The sequence below is a fragment of the Antennarius striatus genome, chromosome 17 (assembly GCF_040054535.1).
Source record: "Antennarius striatus isolate MH-2024 chromosome 17, ASM4005453v1, whole genome shotgun sequence".
Lineage (NCBI taxonomy): Eukaryota > Metazoa > Chordata > Actinopteri > Lophiiformes > Antennariidae > Antennarius > Antennarius striatus.
The window spans coordinates 11046926-11066696 of record NC_090792.1 but is presented as its reverse complement, the minus strand read 5'-3'; positions in this window follow the sequence as shown (position 1 = coordinate 11066696).

The window sequence follows — 19771 nt, the reverse complement described above, 5'->3', positions numbered from 1 at the left end:
AAGTCGGAGAGTATTTGCTGTTTGAGTGGCAGGGCTGACGACCAATCGCTGCTCTGCTCATGAGTGGTGGCTCTGCCAGCACGTCTAGTACATAAGGTCTCTCTACAGCACTTGAAAAGGGAAATTGCAGTGCTGTGCTGATGAAAGCCAGATGGGATCTGCAATAGTGTCCCTTTAAATGCACAAGGAACGACACTTACCTCAATCCACAGAGCAGTGGTTAACGCAAAGCTACAGCCTGAGTCTCACTTATGATTTATAAATGAGGTTGCATAAGATAAATAAATCAGTAAGCAAATTAGAATGAATGCTGCGTGAGCATGTTTTACACGACCGCAAAGAAACCATGTGTACGTACATTCTCTAAAGCAAGGAGTTGATGCAAACATAAGGCCATTAGGAACATTTCCTGCACCGAGAGAGAGAAAGAAAGACAAAGCACTCCTTACAATCCAAACAGAACTGACAAATATTTATTCAGAAGGACTGCCTTCTCTAGGTGTTTGTTTTTGACTTCCCTGTCAAACCCACATTTATGTGAGGCCAGTGTGTACCTATGGAGGAAGAGAAGAGATACCGGCAAAGTATTTGATCCACGGATGAGCGAGAGGATCATGAATTGATCTTGACTGTGACAGCAGGGTTCTCCCCCACCTGTGATCCGTGTGGCCGCCAAAGGAAATGAATACGCTAACACAAAGTAAATGAGCTGAGTCAAACTCCATTACTGGCTAAACAAGGTCAGATCTGAGTGGCTGTGAAGGCCAGCGTAAAAGGATAAAGGGGCATTAGACTTGTGCTGGCAGGTGCTCATGTCAGCCTGACAGCATCCGGGGGAGTGGTGGGACTTGAATATTCTTGTAAAAAAGCTGCTAAGTTTTCTTCTTTCCAACCTGAGAATTTGAGACTGAAGAGGGTTTTTTACTGTTGTGTCAGAAGCATTTGATTAAAATGTGGCAAGAAAATAAACAGTGGAAGACCACTGACTGACTCTCAGTGTTGAAGCCTAATTGAAAATAAGATGACTCCATTTCCTCATTACAGACCAGTCAAGCTGAACAGACAGCAACTGTGAGGAGGAGGAGGAGGAGGAGGAGGGGGAGGAGGAGGAGGAGGAGGAGGAGGAGGAGGAGGAGGAGGAGGAGGAGGAGGAGGAGGAAGAGGAGGAGGAGGAGGAGGAGGAGGAGCTGGATGTTCAGTTGTTCCTGTAAACATTTGACAACAACAATGTGATAAAAAAAAAAAACCACCCAAGCAGGAACGTAACAGTGATAAAGTTGAAAAACTATGTTAAGGTACATATGGTATCTGGTCTGACAACAATACAGTAAATTTAAAGTAAGTCATCATGTGCTGCATGTTTGGCATTAAATAAATGACTTGAGAGTTAAATATTAGTTAGTGTCCACACATGACATGTTAGCCAATGTCATACAGTATGTTACAGCAGATACTGATTCTATTTAAGGCATTACTTGATTATTTGTATGGACTCTGAGACAGAACGTCTACATGAGTCTGAATTTTCCTGCTATATATTACTGTATTAGCATTTACTTATATTAGCACAACAATGATAATGAATTAAATCGCAGTAGTTAATTTCAGCTGTGGTCAGTGTGCCACAGTTTCAAAGTACATGACTCTGGTGATGCCATCAGAGCTGAGAGACTACCAGACATCTAACACATCCAACACATACACGTACATGTAGGTACAAATATGTATATTCTGTTTTTACCTAGGTAATAGTGTTACCTTAATAGAACATGTCATTCATTGCGATAGGGGAGTCAAGGGTTAACACATTCAACTCATCTAATTCCTGGCCCAATAAGGGAGGTGATGACACTTTGTCCCTGGTGATGAAATGGATGAGTGTCGCATGTCTACCATCTGGACAACCCTCATAGAAATATTCCAAAGGTGCCCCTGTTTCTGCTGTCGGAGGGTACTTGACTACTGTATGTGCAATAATACAAAGTAAAGCAAAATAGGGCATAAGGTATTTCGCTCAATAAGTACACATCATAAAGTTTTGACAAAAATACTTTCACCATTTTGTGGTACAAGGATGGAAATCTATTTATAAATGGAATATTGATCACCTGCCTTGTGGAGTTTGTAGATAAATACATCAGTATGATTGGTAAACACTCTCCACAGCAGGTGATTCAAGGGAGCCCAGTGTACCAGACTAATGTAAATGAATGACTAGGTCCTGCAATGCAATGCAGAGCAGAATTCAACAGTGACTTATGACTGGTATAAATCTAACATCAGTAGATTAATGCATTGCAGTAAAGCTAAATTAATTCAGTTAGTGCTAATGCTATGCGTAATCTAAATTTACATTGCACGACCACAACTGGTGTAAATATAAGAATATATGTACGCATGTGCCTGCATATAAAGTATCATTGGGTTAAAATCAAGCATGACCTTTTGTTTTAAACTGGCTCCAGTTCTACAGAGTCTGACTCTGCGGTTCTGAACCATAATGTTATAAATCTTAGATGTCTCCATAAACCAGCAGTTATAATAATGAACATTGCACTGTCCAGCAGGTTTCCAAAGAAACACAGTTTTTTTTCTGTCCTCCTGTCAGTTCACTACACTGTGCATAACCCTACATCAGCATATACTATTTATGCTCCCTGCATTGTGCACACACAGCTTATTCTATGCAGCTTCATAGCTTTGTGACCAGTGGAATGGAATATTTTTATTGCAACATGAGTGACGGCAGATATGTCCCTTGCTGCAAGTTCAAACACTGTGATGTCTGAAGAGATCCTTTAGAAATAAGCAAGAGATAAATCAGATCTGAAAGTCTACAGATTGAATTTGGGAAAAAACAAAATAACCCAACAAAAAAACCCCCCACAAAGGCACTGTGACAGAATTCAGCCTTGTTTGTATATGCAGCATGTATTGTGTGGGTGTTGGGGTTAGGGTTAGTGACTTTGTGTTCTCCAGTCTCGGCCTACTGTTTAAAGCTCTCCTCTCTCCAGCCTGTGCAGCAGCATTCCTCTAAGATTCAGGCTTTGGCAGTTTAACAGCCTTGGACCTGACACCCCTAGCTACTGAAAGGCAGTTTATGACCTCCATGTAATCAGCAGTAAATGCTGCCACCATCTGTCTCTTTTTACTCAATTATCTAACCCAGTGACTTTTACTGACAAACACTGTCCAGGTAAATACGGTAAGAGCCCAGATTATAAAACACCTGTACATCGTCTCGCACTCTTAATGATTTCTTTTTGGACAGTTCATACTGAATAAGTTCTTTGAACTTAATCTTTGTTTTTCAACTAAAAGCAGAAAATTACTTGGGAATCAAGATAGACGCCATGAAGCTGTGCTTCAATCTTCAAGACAGTTTCACGGTGAATACAGGATATATTTCATATCTAAACTTGAAAACAGACATTTAACTGGCTTTACAATAATCCGTCACAGCACGTGGAACTACATTCACAGAGAACTGTTGACTGGAGGGACTGCTTCCTGCCTCACACAGATTGGACCCGTTATCTTTTGCACCACACTTGAGCCCCCTAGTGGACAATTCGTGTATGTGCACAGTTGTTTCTGAAAGGATTTGCAGCTCAGTGAAATATTGGAAACAGTGTTAAGTGACTGTATTTTACAAACTGTGCACATGCATATTTTTCCTCCTCCTCTCTCATTTTGCTCAATCATCAACTCCTCAAAGTATTCGTTCCATCTACCCAGTACGCTACTAGCATCACTTAACAAATTTCCGTCTGTATCCTTAATCACCGTCACCTGCTGCACGTCCTTCCCATCTTGATCCCTTTGATTGGCTAACCTCTCAGTGTCCCACCTCTTCTTTGCTAGCCTCTTCCCTTGTATGGTGTCTATACAAGTGCGCGTGAGTGACCAAGTCTCCTTCTTCCCTTTCCTGCCAGAAGACACCTGAATACTCTCCTGCATGTTTCTCTCATCACCTTGGCTGTAATGGTCCGATATTCTGGGAGCCTCTACCATCCACCAATAGCCTGTCTCACCTCTTGTCTAAAAGTGGCACGGCACTCTTCCTTTCTCAACCTCCACAACATGGTTCTCTGTTCTGTCTTTCTTCTTCCCCACCATTATTTTCAGCTTACACACCACCATACTATGTTGTCCACTTATACTCTTTCCTACCACTAACTTACATGCAGTGACATCCTTTAGATGATGTTATCTGTACAAAATGTAATCCATGTGCTTCTACCTCCCCTCTTGTAGGTCACCAATTGTTCCTGCCTCTTCTGGAAGGTGTTCTCTATAGCCATGTCAATCCTTTCTGCAAAGTCTACCAGTATCTGCCCTACCGAGTTACTTTCCTGGATGTGAAACTGACCCATCAGTTCTTCATCAACTCTATTTCCTAAAATCTGCACCAACCACATGTCTCTTTGTCTTCGGAATGCTCTGACTAGCTTCTTTTACTTCTATACAGAGTTTCTCTTTCTCCTCCGTTCGCATCCTACCTGTGAGGCATAACCACTAATCATATTATACAATACACCCTCAATCACCTCCAAGACAATCTTGACTTACTCCTCTTTAAAAATGACCCTATAATTCACTTATCTTGCCATCGACACCAAGTAAATAAATTTGAATCCTGCTCCTAAGCTTCTAGACTTACTGCCTTCCCACCTACTCTCCTGCACCCACAGTAAATCTGTCTTCCTCCTGATCATCATGTCAACCAAATCCCAGCGTTTCCGTTCATAGACCCAATATTCAAAGCCACCATTTTCAGATCTTGGGGCTTTCTTCTTCTCTTTCTGTCTGACAAATCCACTGTCCACTTCTCCTTGGCACTCACAGCTGCTTAATAAGGAAGCCATCATGCTGATATTACCAGCATCTTTGCCAGAACATACACACAAAACCCTATTTAAAACTGCTTCACACTGCATAGTCATACCGCACAAAGTCATTACAAGTAGCACCTGAGACTTTTCTGTGTTTTTTTTCTCTTCGGGAGAGGGAAACATTGTGAATGCAAATTTGCATTTAATACATGTAATTAGTAAGTGACATGAAAGAATCTCAGTGATATCTGATATCTGGACAGCATCATTTCAGAAAAAGCAGGAATAGGTCACTGGGTTAATGTCTGTGATGTATTCAGCATGGGCTGTTTACCCCCTGTCAATCTGACTCAAATTAATAAGACACCTGCTGCCTGGTGGGCTTTGTTGATGTTCATGTTTTCATCATCTTCATTCTCTCCTGTTCCTCTTACCATGTGTTCTTCCAAGTGTGGGTCACTCCATCACAGCTGTGGCATTTGGATGCCTTCACCTCATCAGGGTGTCTTAGTGGAATGATGATGAAGAGATCTGGGATGTTTTTATGACAACAAGAAGGCACAGCGATTCATCTTTTCTAATTTGAACCAAATACAGCAGACAACTTCAGTTAGCATCATAACCCAGGAGAGACAGATGTCTGAAGTAAGTGAATGGAAAAGCAAATAGTGACTCGAACTGTTTCCATTTTCCTTCACTAGGAGTCTTAATTGAGCCACAGAGAAGAACACAACCACATCATGTTAAGGCTACTGTGGAACTCAAATAAAATGAGTGGCATGAACGAAAAACTGCTTTTGCTAATTTTACAGTTCAGCTACAAAAAAAGAGATAATAATGAAACAACTTCAGATTAAAAGATTTTAAGCTGTACTCTGGCAGCAGGAAATGTTTACTATGATTTGGTTCATGAACAATTACCTGCACAATTATCAAAATCTCTTCTAGGATCAGTTGTATTTTGTATCAGGTGTTTATGATCTTATGTTGGAATGCTAAACTAATGGATTAACGGACATAAAATAAATACAGTGCGCCCTCGTTCCTTGAAGTTAATGCGTTCCAGGAACCACACGCGATTATCGAATTCCGCAATAGAGTGAAAAACTATTTATCTTATTATTTACGGTAATTTAAACGTTTATGAACCCTCCCCATACTGATATTAAACCACCTTCTATCTATATTACATTTTCCCACACTCTTATCGACTGTAATGAGATGAAGTCGCAAGCATTGATGCGCGAATGCACGCATCTTCACCATCACTGTGACTATGCTAGGGTACCTTTAGAGCCTTTCCTGACTTCATATGTGAGGTGAGAGTTTTCCTTGTGAAGGATTATTTGGTCTCAATCTGATAATCCAAAAGTTTAGTGAAGAACCAATAATTCCTTCATTATCATTACATCTTGGAATCTAAATTACATCTAAATTATGTCAGAAATATGTTGGACATAATACATGATTTAATTATGAAAAACATGCTTGTAAGGAGCTTTTGGGTCATGTTGGCCAACAGTTGAAAGTGCGCTCAGGGTGTAGCGGCCCAACCAGCTCTCAAGACCTCGCAATTTCGTTGCATGATCGTATAATTCTGTAATGACAAAGTTTATTCTTCTTCTTCGTCTTGATCAGAGCACCTGAATTCAAAACTCTCAGAACTCTGAAAACAACCCCTGTTTTTTTAATGCCATGCTCAGAAACATTAAGATGATCTGGTCCTCCATGATTTCATATCATGAGAAGCATTACAGGTTCAAAGCAATACCAAAGTTAAACGTGGCCTCTTTCCACATTCAATGACCCGCAGCCGTGACCGTGACCGTGAGATGCTGCTTCCCGAAGAAGAGCTATAGTCAGTTTCACGGTCAATCAACCGCTGATACAGACTTCAGAGACTCGCTTTGTGATGACCCAATAGGTAGGACTGTTATTACAGAAGAGCAGAGAAGGTGAGTAACTATCGGGGACCGGCTACACACAGTAACTGTTTATGTGTCATTATTCATTCTCCAAGAAAAGCTCTTCACTTCCACTCTCAGATTCCTCTTTATTGTTGTCCATTCGGAGCCGGGAGAAGAGGCCTTTAAATTCAATTGGTTGGAAAATTTGCTCGTTTTGTTTTTGGTGAAGAACTGGTGCTACTGTTCTTATTCCTTGGAATTTCCAGTCATTTCACATGTGAGTGGTTTAGAGAGAGTCAGGGAAATTGGTTCATCGCTCAATAGAGCCTTTAGGTTTCTGCTGATGACGTTTCCATTAACAACAGGACATAATATGTTTATAGATCCTGTTTGCTTTAATTTCTCTTTCAGTAACACAGTTTCTAACAGCTGCGTGGGCGTCAGAAAGGTAGATTTTATAGATTGTGCATACGGTGGATCTATAGGTAGTAAATTGTGCTGACAAGGCGTGGTGAGTTGACTGGGCTGAAAAAACAAGTCTACAAAACCTAATGCCGACTCCCAGAACATGCAGCACAATGAGGCTGCTGTACTTTAATGGACACATTTTACTAAATGTGTGCCTCAGGAAACAAACTCTTACTCTTGAATGAAGACATTTTCAAATAATTATGGGGCCGTGATGAGGTCAATTGATTTTCTAAATCTAAAAATGATCAAGAAGATATTCACTAATTGACATTATTGCAGTAGTTGCCAGACTTCCTGTTTCTGCGTTGCACACAGGCTTCAGCTGTTCTGGTGTTAATACAAAGCTTCTGCTGCCTGATCACCATTAATTGTCATTTAATTAGATTCCATCTTGTATGGCAAGATCTGCCTATTCAGTGTAATTGGGTTCGTGTGTTTTTGATGGAGAGAATGTCTGTCCATCTTACAGCAAGTGAGGATTACACATGAGACAACAGAGACAAAGAAAATTCACAAAACATTCTAACTGTGCAGAGAGTGGAATAATCAAGCAGACAAATCAAATTTTAACAGATGAATGAGAGGCTTCAATTCTTTTATTGTACATTATTATAGTAACCCTGCAAATAACATAATTTTTAAAGTTTGATGAAGGATAAAAGCAAAAGCAAATACAAAAAGCTTTTCCTGTCTTGGCTTAGATTTCACTGACAAATTTAGAACATTACTTATTATAACAATCTTTAATAATAATAATAATAATAGTAATAATAATAATACCGTAGTAATGATTATAATCCCACGGTGCTCACTTTACATCCAACTAGGGCTACAAAATGACACACAGTAGCTCTTTCTCAGGGAGAGTCAGAAGACAGTGTTTAAAGCTGAGTCAGTAAAAGGCACCGTGAAACTTGTGGGGGAGGTGAGGTTTGTGTATGTGCGCGTGTGTGTGTGTAGGGGGGGTGACTGGCTTCTGAAACGTAGGGCTTTTTCTTCGAAAAAATTACAACATTAGACAGATGCGCCTCTTAGGTCTGTGAGCGGATGCAGGTGGAGCACTTCAGTCTATTTTTTATTAGTGTATTAGAAAAGCTGCCACATCTGCCCTGTGATGATTACGCAGTAATAATTACACTGGTCACTAGAAGACAAGAGCTACTGCGACATGAATGTTTATTTACAGAGTCATCAACCTCTGGACAATTTAACTGTGTGAAATAAACCACTAGCTGGGTCGCATCCTTCACCACTGAAATATGTCAACTTGTCTGTGAGGAACCAATGTCAAATAAATCCTTTTGGCTCCGAAACATAAAACCCACATATTAGGTTTACACTGAAAACACACAAGGTTCACACTAGATTTATTCTTGCTTTTAAAATCTGCGTTAAAAAAAAAAAAATCAAATTGGAAGCTTGCGCTGACATTTACGTTCCCCTAATTAACAGAACATCTACGATGGAAGCTTTGAGTTAATTTTCATTCGGGTGTGCAGCGTGAATAAGATGAGAAAGATCTCACCAACAAATATGGAAAGATAAATAAAGAAACTGTGCAGGCATCCATCCTTTATATGGTGAATGATATGATTGCTGTACATTGTTCTCTGCTGCACTGTGGCAGCTTTTATCTGCCATCGTATAGCATGTTTTCAAGTGAATCAGGAGATGGATTAAAATAAAATTCAAGCACAGCTGCTTGCTTGCAGGATGAATCATGACATCTGTAGGTGTGATCGACATGCCAATTTATGGCTTACGCTTTCGTTTTGCGCTGATAATTGAACTGAATCTAAGCTTCACTATCCCCTCCGTACAAACACACATCTTAAAAATGGCCTTTTGACCATTTTCATCAGGCTGTGACGCCCGTAAAGCATGTCTGCTGAGGATTCTGCGTGGGGTCTGAGGTGCTCTCGTGGGAAATCTAGTAGTTTGTTTGGCAGGAAACAGGAGGCGTAAACAAATGGAAGGTGGTGGAGGATTTACACCTTCCTGGTGCATACATCTCTGCAGCGGGACAATCCCACCTGCTCATTCTGACAGGCTGCAAAGAGGCAGTCAGAGAGACTAATGTGCTGCTCCTGTGAGTGTTATGATCTACTGTACCTTTCTGCTGTACAGTTCTAGGATTAAATGTCTTGAAATCTCAATTTACCCCTGAAAGCCTCAAATTAAATTGAGCCACAACATATTCCTGGCTGGAAACATCTGGTAGTGGATTTGTGTCTGCTATAAAGGTTAGAAAAATCGGTTACAACTGTCCTGTAGTTGGTTCAACAAGTATGTTTCATGATATAAGGTTAACAATAAAAACAACAACATAGTTAGGTTGTGATGCACAGCAGTAATTCAGTCGTGATACAGCACAAGAACCTTGACATGTTGATTCTTTCCTCACCTATGCCGATGTGTGTATGTACACACACACACACACACGCACGCAGGCACGCACGCACACACGCACGCACACACGCACATGATATATGCGTTATCTGCTCTATCTGTTGAAACAAAGTTGTAGCGACGTCCCTCCTCTTGTTGAGAATAATGAACTTCAAGTAAAAACAGAACCCAGTTTCTAATTTTGTGGCTTAGTGAGTCCACATGAGTTACATCTCGTAAAATATCTCACATCAAACAAGGAGACCACTACTATATTACATGTATTATGTTGCACATTAGTATGCAAGCACTGATGCATTTATAGTTTTATTGCAGGTCCCCTTGACTATAAAGCCAGACTATTGCATTACATCTAAGATAGTAAGGCAGTGCTTTACTGTGAGCTAATAAAAAGAAAGCTCATCTGCAAATGCTTGACAGTTTCCCCTCCAGGAGAAATGCAGTGGGCATATTGTAAAATCCATGATAATTATCTTACAATATTGGTTTTGTTACTGGAGGATGTATTTCAAGCGCACGCTGCTTTCTGGAATCATTTCAGTGCTTCAGTGCCATGTCATCGCAGGAGCATTATACCCATGATGTAAATGAAGAAAACCAACAAAAGACCAGTCCAGTCACAATGTAAACATCGACTTCAGTGTCTTTGTGATTTCAGATGATTTATTGTGTTTTATAACAATACACCATGTTCATTCATTTCCTGCTTCTCTCTAGTTAATGTATTACTATAAATCATAAATATTATTTGAGCAAATAATGATGCATTGTTGTATTGTTGCACTTAGTTTTATTTTTCAATCATGGGAAAATATCCTCTCCTTAAATAGGTTTGATTTCATCCACTGGATCTTTTTCTCAACTTTGATGATATTATGAAGCTGAAATATTTTAACCGTGCAACTATTTTTATTGCAGATTATGTAACTATTAGGCTCTCTAAAGTTTCATCTTGATATACTGTATGTCACACAAACATTTTCTAAAAGCCTTCATGAGGTCATGCTTTGGCACTGAAGTGTTTTGTGCATGCTATTTTCCAATCGCAGTCCTACTGACATGACCGTCAATTTGTTTTTGGTGTGTAATTTTCATTTAAATACAGAAGAGAATAAAAGTAGTTTTACATATTTTTAAAACATTTGATCTGATGGTTGCTCTAGAGCAGGCATGGGCAAACTGTAGCCAAGTACAGCCTGCCAAACGTGATTAAACAATATAATTAATTTTATTAAATAAAGGCTGTTGGAAAATCATTTTTACAATAAACCTTGCATATGTATGTTTCGCTGCCAGTTAAACTCCAAAAAATTACATGTAATAATTTTTACATGTCATTTGCATTTGTCAGATTTTAGAACACAAAAAGCTTGCCCACCCCTGGTGTAGAGGAAAACCCAAAGTGTCATTGCAATCCTTTGTACGTTTAGCATTGCAAACCATAGTATCTATGGTAACCATAATATGGTACTGTCAGGTTTTAATACAAGAAGACATGATCCTCAGTTTTCAGTAGCTCCCTATCTATTGCTACACTGATCCATTGAAACTAAGCTAAAATCTTGGCTTCGTGCCCAATTTGCCACGTCTATCCCTTCATTCTTTGTCTTCTAGCCACTAACCAATCAGTCACATTTAAAGTTGCATACTTCCTGCTTGCCTTCTACATGACTGACTTCTTGGCAGGGGAGAATGAGCGCTAACTCAAGGGAAACCTCAGCATGACCTGTGTCTACCTCAGCAGAGAGCAATCCAACATAAATCAAATGTAATGTACTGAAGAGCTACAGTATGCACAGATTGACACAGCTTGCTGTCAGAGCTTAGAATGGTTCTGGTCCAAAGCTTGGGGGCACATCCTGAATGAATGCTCTTCCAATGCTGTGTTGCCTGTCAAAAAAGAAAAAAGAAAAAGTCACAGAGGTCTCGAGCGGGTTTTGAAGCTATATTTTTCATTTGGCAACCGTTCATTATCTATTTTTGCTTTCTGGATTTAAATCCTGTCACTTTGGTATTAAGCCTCAAGGGACTGAAAAAGAAACATCCCACCCTGTGTGTGCAGCACAGCACCGATCTCCGCCAGGCTAAAAGCAGTCCGGCGGTGCAGCTCCAGTAGTGCTTTAGACCTGTCATAATTGCATCCTTTGTCTGGGGTCACAGAAGGCTCGTGAGTATTGGGCGGAATGTGTGTCACTGATGGAACCTTGTGGAGTGAAAGGAGCCCATTATTGCAACTCCCAGACAAGAGTAAAAAATGAAATGGCTTTTCAGAAACTGGGCTGCTGTAACGTTTAGGTGCCACCGTTGTAACTGTGTCAGTTGCAGTGGGTGGGGGGGGCTCGTGAGGAAGTGGCTGCTCAGCAGGCTGAGATGGAATGATACGAGAGCAAGGTGTAATTTCCTGAAGTCCCCGGAGAATCCGGCCTCTGGATGAGAATTGTCGCAAATTGTATATGAGCCCTCATGCTGGTCTCTCTCACAACTCCCTCTCTCTCTCTCTCTCTCTCTCTCTCTCTCTCTCTCTCTCTCTCTCTCTCTCTCTCTCTCTCTCTCTTTTTTTCTCTTACTTTTCTTCGTTTTTTTGTTGTTGATTTTTTTGTTACAGAGGGAGTAATTGGCTCCAGCAGAAGCTACATATGCTGTTGGGAGAAATGGGGCAAATAAAACAAATCTAATTGCAAATAAGTCACCTGGTGAGTTCAGTTATATTTTCTCCTGTGGGGCCACTTAAAAAAAAAAAAAAAATCATTCGAGGGAAAAAAAATTCCACACCTGCTGAGATCCACCCAGTGTTGCATCTGCCACACCTGTTGGGTTAATTGGATTTCCTGACATTCAGAATCCGATCATCTGGTATCCAAATTATTTTCCAGGCCTGAAGAGGGCAGACATGTCTTCTATTAAACATGGAGAATGGCATTCTGCATGCAGTGTGTGTTTTACCCAAAGGTAACCAGTAGCATCAGTTTGTTTAATATGCATATCAACTGCAATAGAATCAATGCATTTCACAGCATTAGGGAAAATAAATTAGATGCTTTTCTTTCATAACAACAGACCTAAACATTGCAAATGATTTGGTTGGATGTGATTCTGAATCCACCTAAAGCTACACATTGCATCGTTGTATGTAAATGTGTGGGACTTGGCAAACGCTCTGCTATCAGACCCATTAGTTCCACCAATGGAACACTAACAATAGCATTATAACTGCAGACACAACAGCAGTCAGGAGAAACAGAAGTGTATTTCTCTGTGACGTGTGCCATAAAGAGCATCCATCCACAGAAGTGTGCATGTGTTCACACAAAAGCCGGCACACGGCTGGAGAGCAGCGAAAGCTGGGCCTCTTATCTTTATGATGCCATGGCTGTGGTGTTTCCCAGGTGCTGAGGCCTTTGCTTCTGCAGGAATCCTCCATCGTTCACATCCTTTTGTTTTCCGTTTAGGAGAGTTACTATTATTGAACGTGTAGACATTGTTTATAGAAGCATAGACAAGAGGCTGTGAGGCTTCACTTGTGAATAACCGAGGAAACAAAACCTTTTCCCCATAATTCTGATAATAGAATGCACCCCATACTAAAATCTATGGTTTGATCCATGATCAATTTGAGACTTTGGGAATCGAAGGTCACATCGGACTCTACAGATGAGCCGTTGAGGGGAGCTACTGCTCATATAGAGAGGTTTTACTGATAATGACCAATCAAATGGGAAATCTAGTAATTCTTCCATTAAGCACAAGCTGTAAACAACAAAAAAACATTCAAAAATGACCTTTAAACTAAAGGAGACAAACTGATTTATCTACACAATGTTTTTTACTGGATATACTGGAGATTATCATTGATGATATGACATAATTTCTTTTACATAAACCAACAGTTTTTCCTTTGTAATCATATTTGCACAACGTTAAACCCAGGCATGTAGACTGGTGTCATTATTTTGCTGTTACCAGATTCATTGCTCTCACTGTGATAGTCCATAAAATTCTCCTGCAATCATCTCTCTTAGTACAGTAATGTTCGGATGTCTTTGAGAAACAATGACATGACTCGCACAAAACGATACGTCTTCAGAGTTTGCGGTGAGATCGGCTTGTGTCTGACGAAATAATGGCTCTGGATGTGGCTCTGTCTTCCCTTTCAGAGTGGAAATGAAAATGAATCAAGGCAAAAGATAAAAGCTTGACAAGCATCACAGTCAATACTTCAGTTTAACAGCCAGAGAATCACTATTGAACAAATGAAAGTGGGCTGTTGGGAAGACGGGAATAGTATTATTGTGAAAAAGGATGGGATCATGAGAGCTGAGGGGTTTAGTGTGTGTGTGTGTGTGTGTGTGTGTCTTTGTTGCCACTATGAACCCCTCAGAGTGTGTAAAAGAAGGCGTGCATGCTTTTAGAGGGTATGGACTTTAAAATCAGAGAGGATGTCAGGTTCAGACCTGTCTCTGTGAGGGCTGGTTTGACCAAATCCCCCATCCTGTCTCTCTAGATCTCCATTGCCCTTCTCTCTGTGACGGGTGCCAAATTATTCACTGCAGCAATTCGGTGACTTATAATCGCTAAACAAGTGTAGCATAAGCATTTTGCAGAGGATGTTTTGCCATCTCTTGGGCTGCTGACCTATTCGCCAGAGCTGGCAATGAGAAAACTAATCCATCAATCTGACACCATCAACCCCCCTCACCCCCATAGCCCACCAGCTTCGCCACGCACCTTGACTCACTTAACTGGTGCAGACGGCGAGGGCAGAAACATCAGGACGGGAAATCTACTAGATGAAAATGAAGGTTTCTCCTAATGTAGGGTTTTGTTGCCGGGAGAAGCTCAGTAGTTTTAGGAGTTTTCATGTTCACAGGCCTCTGAGCGTTACATTGACCTTAGCCCGTAATCAGATCCCCATATGCCCTGTATGAGGCTTTGCAAGCCCCACTAATCTCGTTACAACCTCCCGTGTGGATGAGCTGCAGACGAGTCTCTCAAACTACCACACCTGCTCACACGAGAGAGATGGGCGCACTGATCAAATCTGATGATAGGCTATCACTGCTATGAAATCCAAAGTGCTGAAACAGACAGAGATGAAGAGACAGACAGAGGAGATGACAAGAAAATGTTTAAAAAATAGCAGATAGAACACATGATCACATCCACAATGATGTAAGATCCTGTCTGTTGTAATTTGCATATCCCCAGGGTTGGAACAGCAGCAGGCATTGCTGCAAAGTGATTCACAATTTATCTTTACAAATCCTTTAATTAATGCAGAATCTTTTTTTCCCCCTGAAAACTCATGACAAAATCTGCACAAGGGATTTTGTTGAATCCTTTCTTGTCAAATGAAGTGATTTTTTTTTTTAACTTCACATCCAGACATTTAGTCAGTGAAATGCTTTTGCAAACTAGCAGGAATTTAAAGACTGGATAATAACATATAGGAGTGATTTGCATGACAATGTTTTTTTCTATATCTCTTCTTTCCCAGCTCATTAATACCCTCTCACTGTTGCTGCTCTTGTGCTGTTGATTGGAGGGAAAGACTCAGAGGAAGTCTGTTGAACAAAGGGAAGATTAATGGGGAGGTGGCCTTGGCTGCTGATTTGAGGTTCAAACGGAGGTCTGGATACGTCTCCCGAGGGACAGCTTAATGAAAGACATTAAAAATAATTAGTAAAGACAAAACTGTCCTGCCTGAAATGAATGCCCAGTAAATCCAAAACATGCCCTTCTGTGAGCCGCACTCAGGCTTTTCAATTATGATTATCACTATTAGAACAAACATCATTAAAAATGTATTTGAGTGTATGTTTATTGTTTTGTGTTCAGTAAGACATAAAATTTGATTTGGGAAAAAGTGCTCAAAAAATATAATCAATTTGCTTTTTTGTATTATTCTCCTCTAACCTTTAAGAAAAATACCATAAATCATTAATTATGGATTTGAGACCATAGTGAAAGAAAAACACAAATCTAAAACGTAATTGCATCTTAAATAGGTTTAAGAAATAAGATAACGGAAAAGCCATTTAACCTAGATATATCCAGAATTATTTATTACACTGAAATGATGAAATTAATGAGGCTTTTACTTTCTCATGGGTCATTAGAGCAAATGCAAAGTTCAATGGTATTTTGCATATTTTCTGGTCGATTAATCCAGAAGATATTTATTAAAATAGATAATCCTTTGACCAACTATTTTTTAAAGATTTTCTCCATCTTACTTCATGATACACATCTTGTAAAGACATTATTGCCCGAAACATCAAGAATCCAAAAAAAATCAAGAATTAAAAGCAGAATTCTAATTCAGTATAGAAGGCATGGGACCATAATATTAATTCATTAGTTTGTTGCTGACACTGGATTATTATAATTTCACAACAGAGAACTCCATGAAAGAGAAAGTGGAAAGTAACTATAGTAAGGTTCAGGGAGGTGAGTTATGTGGCTCATGCAACCGTATAATTTATAGGTCATTGGGGAGTGTTAGTTAAGAGTTACATGTATTCTGGACAACAGCTTCGTATATCCATAAAGGCTCCTTTCAGATCCCACATGGGTATGAATGTTATAGACATCAGTCTCTCCCGCTCTGGGGATGACTGGGATGCCACCAGAAGCTCACCGGATGCCTGTTTAAGTCTGGTACCACAAACAGAGAGAATGGGTGGACTGGAAACCCAAGAGGGGCTCCTTATCCCCCTTTTGCTGGTCCCAAAAGAAGGGCTGCATTGGCATCAGTGTGCTGCAGACCCCCTCAGATAATTAAAAGTGAGGTATAAATCACTGTGTAAGCAGTAATCACACAAGCTCCTGCCAGCTCCCTGCAAAGATCATAAATCTAGAGGAAAACAAAGCTTCTGTTCCAACAAAGGCGCTGAAATCCCCACTGATCTGGTGCTTGATATGCATTTCATAGAAACCACATCAGTCGGCTATAGCAGATATAATACATCTGTAAACCAGAAGACATAGTTTTATGTTTAAATCAATTTAAATTGATCAAAGAAAGTTCTTTTTTTTTTAAATTCAAGGGTGCTCTGTTGTAACATTAAGAAGTTAGACACCTTCATTTTTAAAGTACGTTCATGATATTCATAATGAAATAAAATCATTAAAAGAGGTGATATAATGATTTGCATTTGACATGACAGATGCAAGTTAAAGCTGAATGGAGGGGATGCGATAGAGGTGATGGCACAACAGCACCTCACGCACCATATTGATCTGTGCAAAAAAAAAAAATGGTGAGAAGTGTGAGACATGAAAAGTAGTTATTGATCCTTCCTGAAATCATGCTGATTAGAGTCTGGCAGAAGAGTGAGGTCAATAATGATTCTACAATGAGTGATTCATAATAAGGTTAGGGTGAGGTGAAACGAAAAAGGTTTGATCCAAATTGCTTGGGATCCACATAGTGCATTTCCTTTCACATGAAAATGACAATCATCTTTATAAATCCCCCGAACACACACCACAATCTTTTAAGGTTTCCACCAATGTTCCATCTAATTTTTCATTTGTCTGGGCAAACATACAAGCTTCCTGAGTGCACTGAGGACTACTGTGAACAACATCAGATGTGCATGCTGTGGCCTCACACCAGTATCACACTTGTTTAAAACCTTGGATCATAGCATGTTACATGGCTTATTAAAAGAATCAAATTACAGCAGCAATTTTCATTATTTTACTTTTAATATAAATGATTTGGCCCACTTGAAATGAAAAAGACAAAAACCTTGTTCTTCATGAGATGTGTAGTATGTTATATGTGGGGGGTCCTGCTTTGGCCCCGGTGAGGTCCAATTGTAACCTGGTTTAGGGTCCTGTTCTGGAAGAAATGATACATATTCACCTTTCAAACATAACATTTTGTTCACATTAAAAAATTCACATTTTGCAAAATGATGTGTGCAGTTGCTTGTGATACAGTGTAAATGCCTGTAACTCTTTGTTTGTAAAATATCTAATTACTCCTTTTTATTAGCATTTCTACTACTTAAAATTATCCAGGAGTAACAGCATTTAATGATTAATATCCATAAATAAAAACATCTTAATGAATGTCATTAGAATATGTACAAATCTGACTTAGATTTTACCTTATTTTTCACGTGGTTGTACACTTTGTCCAGGTTAATGGCTTTGTCTGCTTCTTGCTTTGAACTTTCTCAAAAAGAAAAAAATCTCACCCAGTTTCACCGCTTGTTCTTCTATTTGCAGCTACACATGTTCTCCGACAGCCATTCCATGTTAAAAGAACTGCATTTCTTTTTTACTTTGGCTTGGTGAGTGGATGTGTCGCTGCCCATTCGGTTCCAGTCGTTAATGGGTTAACCTGCACGGCGGGTATAGTGAGGCCATCAATGCTATGATTGACAGCATAGCGTAAGTGAATCTTACCGTGTCATTGGCTGGACACCTGTCACTCACTGAGTTACAATGTAAAATGCTACAGAAAACAATGATAGTCGTCTGATTAATTAGATTACATTTTACGTGCAACATAGAATTTCTTGTGCCCTGAGACTGTGTAAGCAGCGCACAATTGCGCAGGCGCACGGCTTAGAGAGAACACTGGGTAACACCCTTGTGAAATAACTTCAAAACCTTAAAGATGATTCAGATCATGATCTTACCATGTCTTCACTAAAAAAAAGTATATCATTTCTAAAATACAGTTGGAGGACAAGAGCTAGCCTTATGAGCAGAGCAGCCAGCCAGGAAACGCCCCTTCTTCCCTCTGTCACGCTAACAGATTTGATTGAGAAGCACAATAATAATCAATAAAGATAAAAAGAAATAAAAAAAGTATATACTTTTAAAAAAGACCACAATTAATTAGGCCATTTTCAAAACATGTCATTTGGTGTATAAAAACATTTGGATCCATTAATGTAAAACACCACACAGCCTCTCCTCCAGCATGACGAAAAGCTGGGTCTTAGCACAGTGAAATAGAAACTTGTACATTGGGCCGCTGGGCAACAGACCAAAGACAGATTATAGCGTGTCAAAGCTATCAGAAGAAACACGTTGTGTACTTATACTTGTGCTAATCTGCAGGGATCAAAGCTTGTTACTGACATTACCTGCTAATCAGCACAAAAAGCACAAGTGGATCAAACAGACAGTGATATTACTCTCCAGTTATGTGTAGTGTGCGTGTGTTTGTTTGGGTGTGTGTGCGTGTGTGTGTGATCAAACCCCTTGTGATCAATAGTTGTAAGTGTATGTTTAAATCACGCTGCCCTCTGTTCTCGGGTAAACATTCATGTGAATCGGAAAGACAGCTCTAGTACAGGCAGTGTTTTCTCAGCCAGGTCCTGATTTTAAACAATAATGACTTTTTAATGTGGAACTGTGATTACATTGTCAGGGTGAAATATGGCTCTTCTTGACTGCATTGGAATGAGGGCCTAAACGTGAATTACTACAGCGGCATAGATTAGAGCGCTTCGTCAGGTGAGGCAATCTTCATAAATTCAAATCTAATCTTAACAGAGCCAGCAGTGTCAGCCAGTGGAGACGGGCGTCGGAGAGAGGAGGAGAAAATTCCTAGAGCTATACGGCTACTTTAGAGAGTGACCAGGTCAAAGGGAAGGACCAAACATTCAATTATCAGTAAACCTGTCTGACAATCAGGAATTCTGGCTTAACTTAAACCTGTGTGTTAGAACACAACATATTATTCACACACAAAAAAGCTGAATACATCTCCATCAAATTAAAATAAAAAAATGGTGACCTTTTGTTTCAATCTTGCTTTCAAAGAAGATCTGCCACACCCACATATAATGTATAAACTAATCATTTTCATTAATTCTCTGTCCGGGTTGTCTACCAGTCATATTTTATGAAGCGGTGACACGTTGGTGTCAGCAGGGTGACAAATCTCACGGATCGGTGTGGAGGCAAGTTGGACGTCTGTCAGCATGTCAGGAGTCACAGCGCTGCTTTATGTCTCTGCCTACAACCACAAGAGATCCCGCTTTGATGGCTCACGCCACGCTCCTCACAGGGACATTTCTATTCAAGTCACAATGCTGTCACTGATATTTTAGAGGCTGTGGGGCAGTAACGTGATGATAGCACGGTTCCTATTAGCAGCAGGTATTCTGACAGAATTCTTAT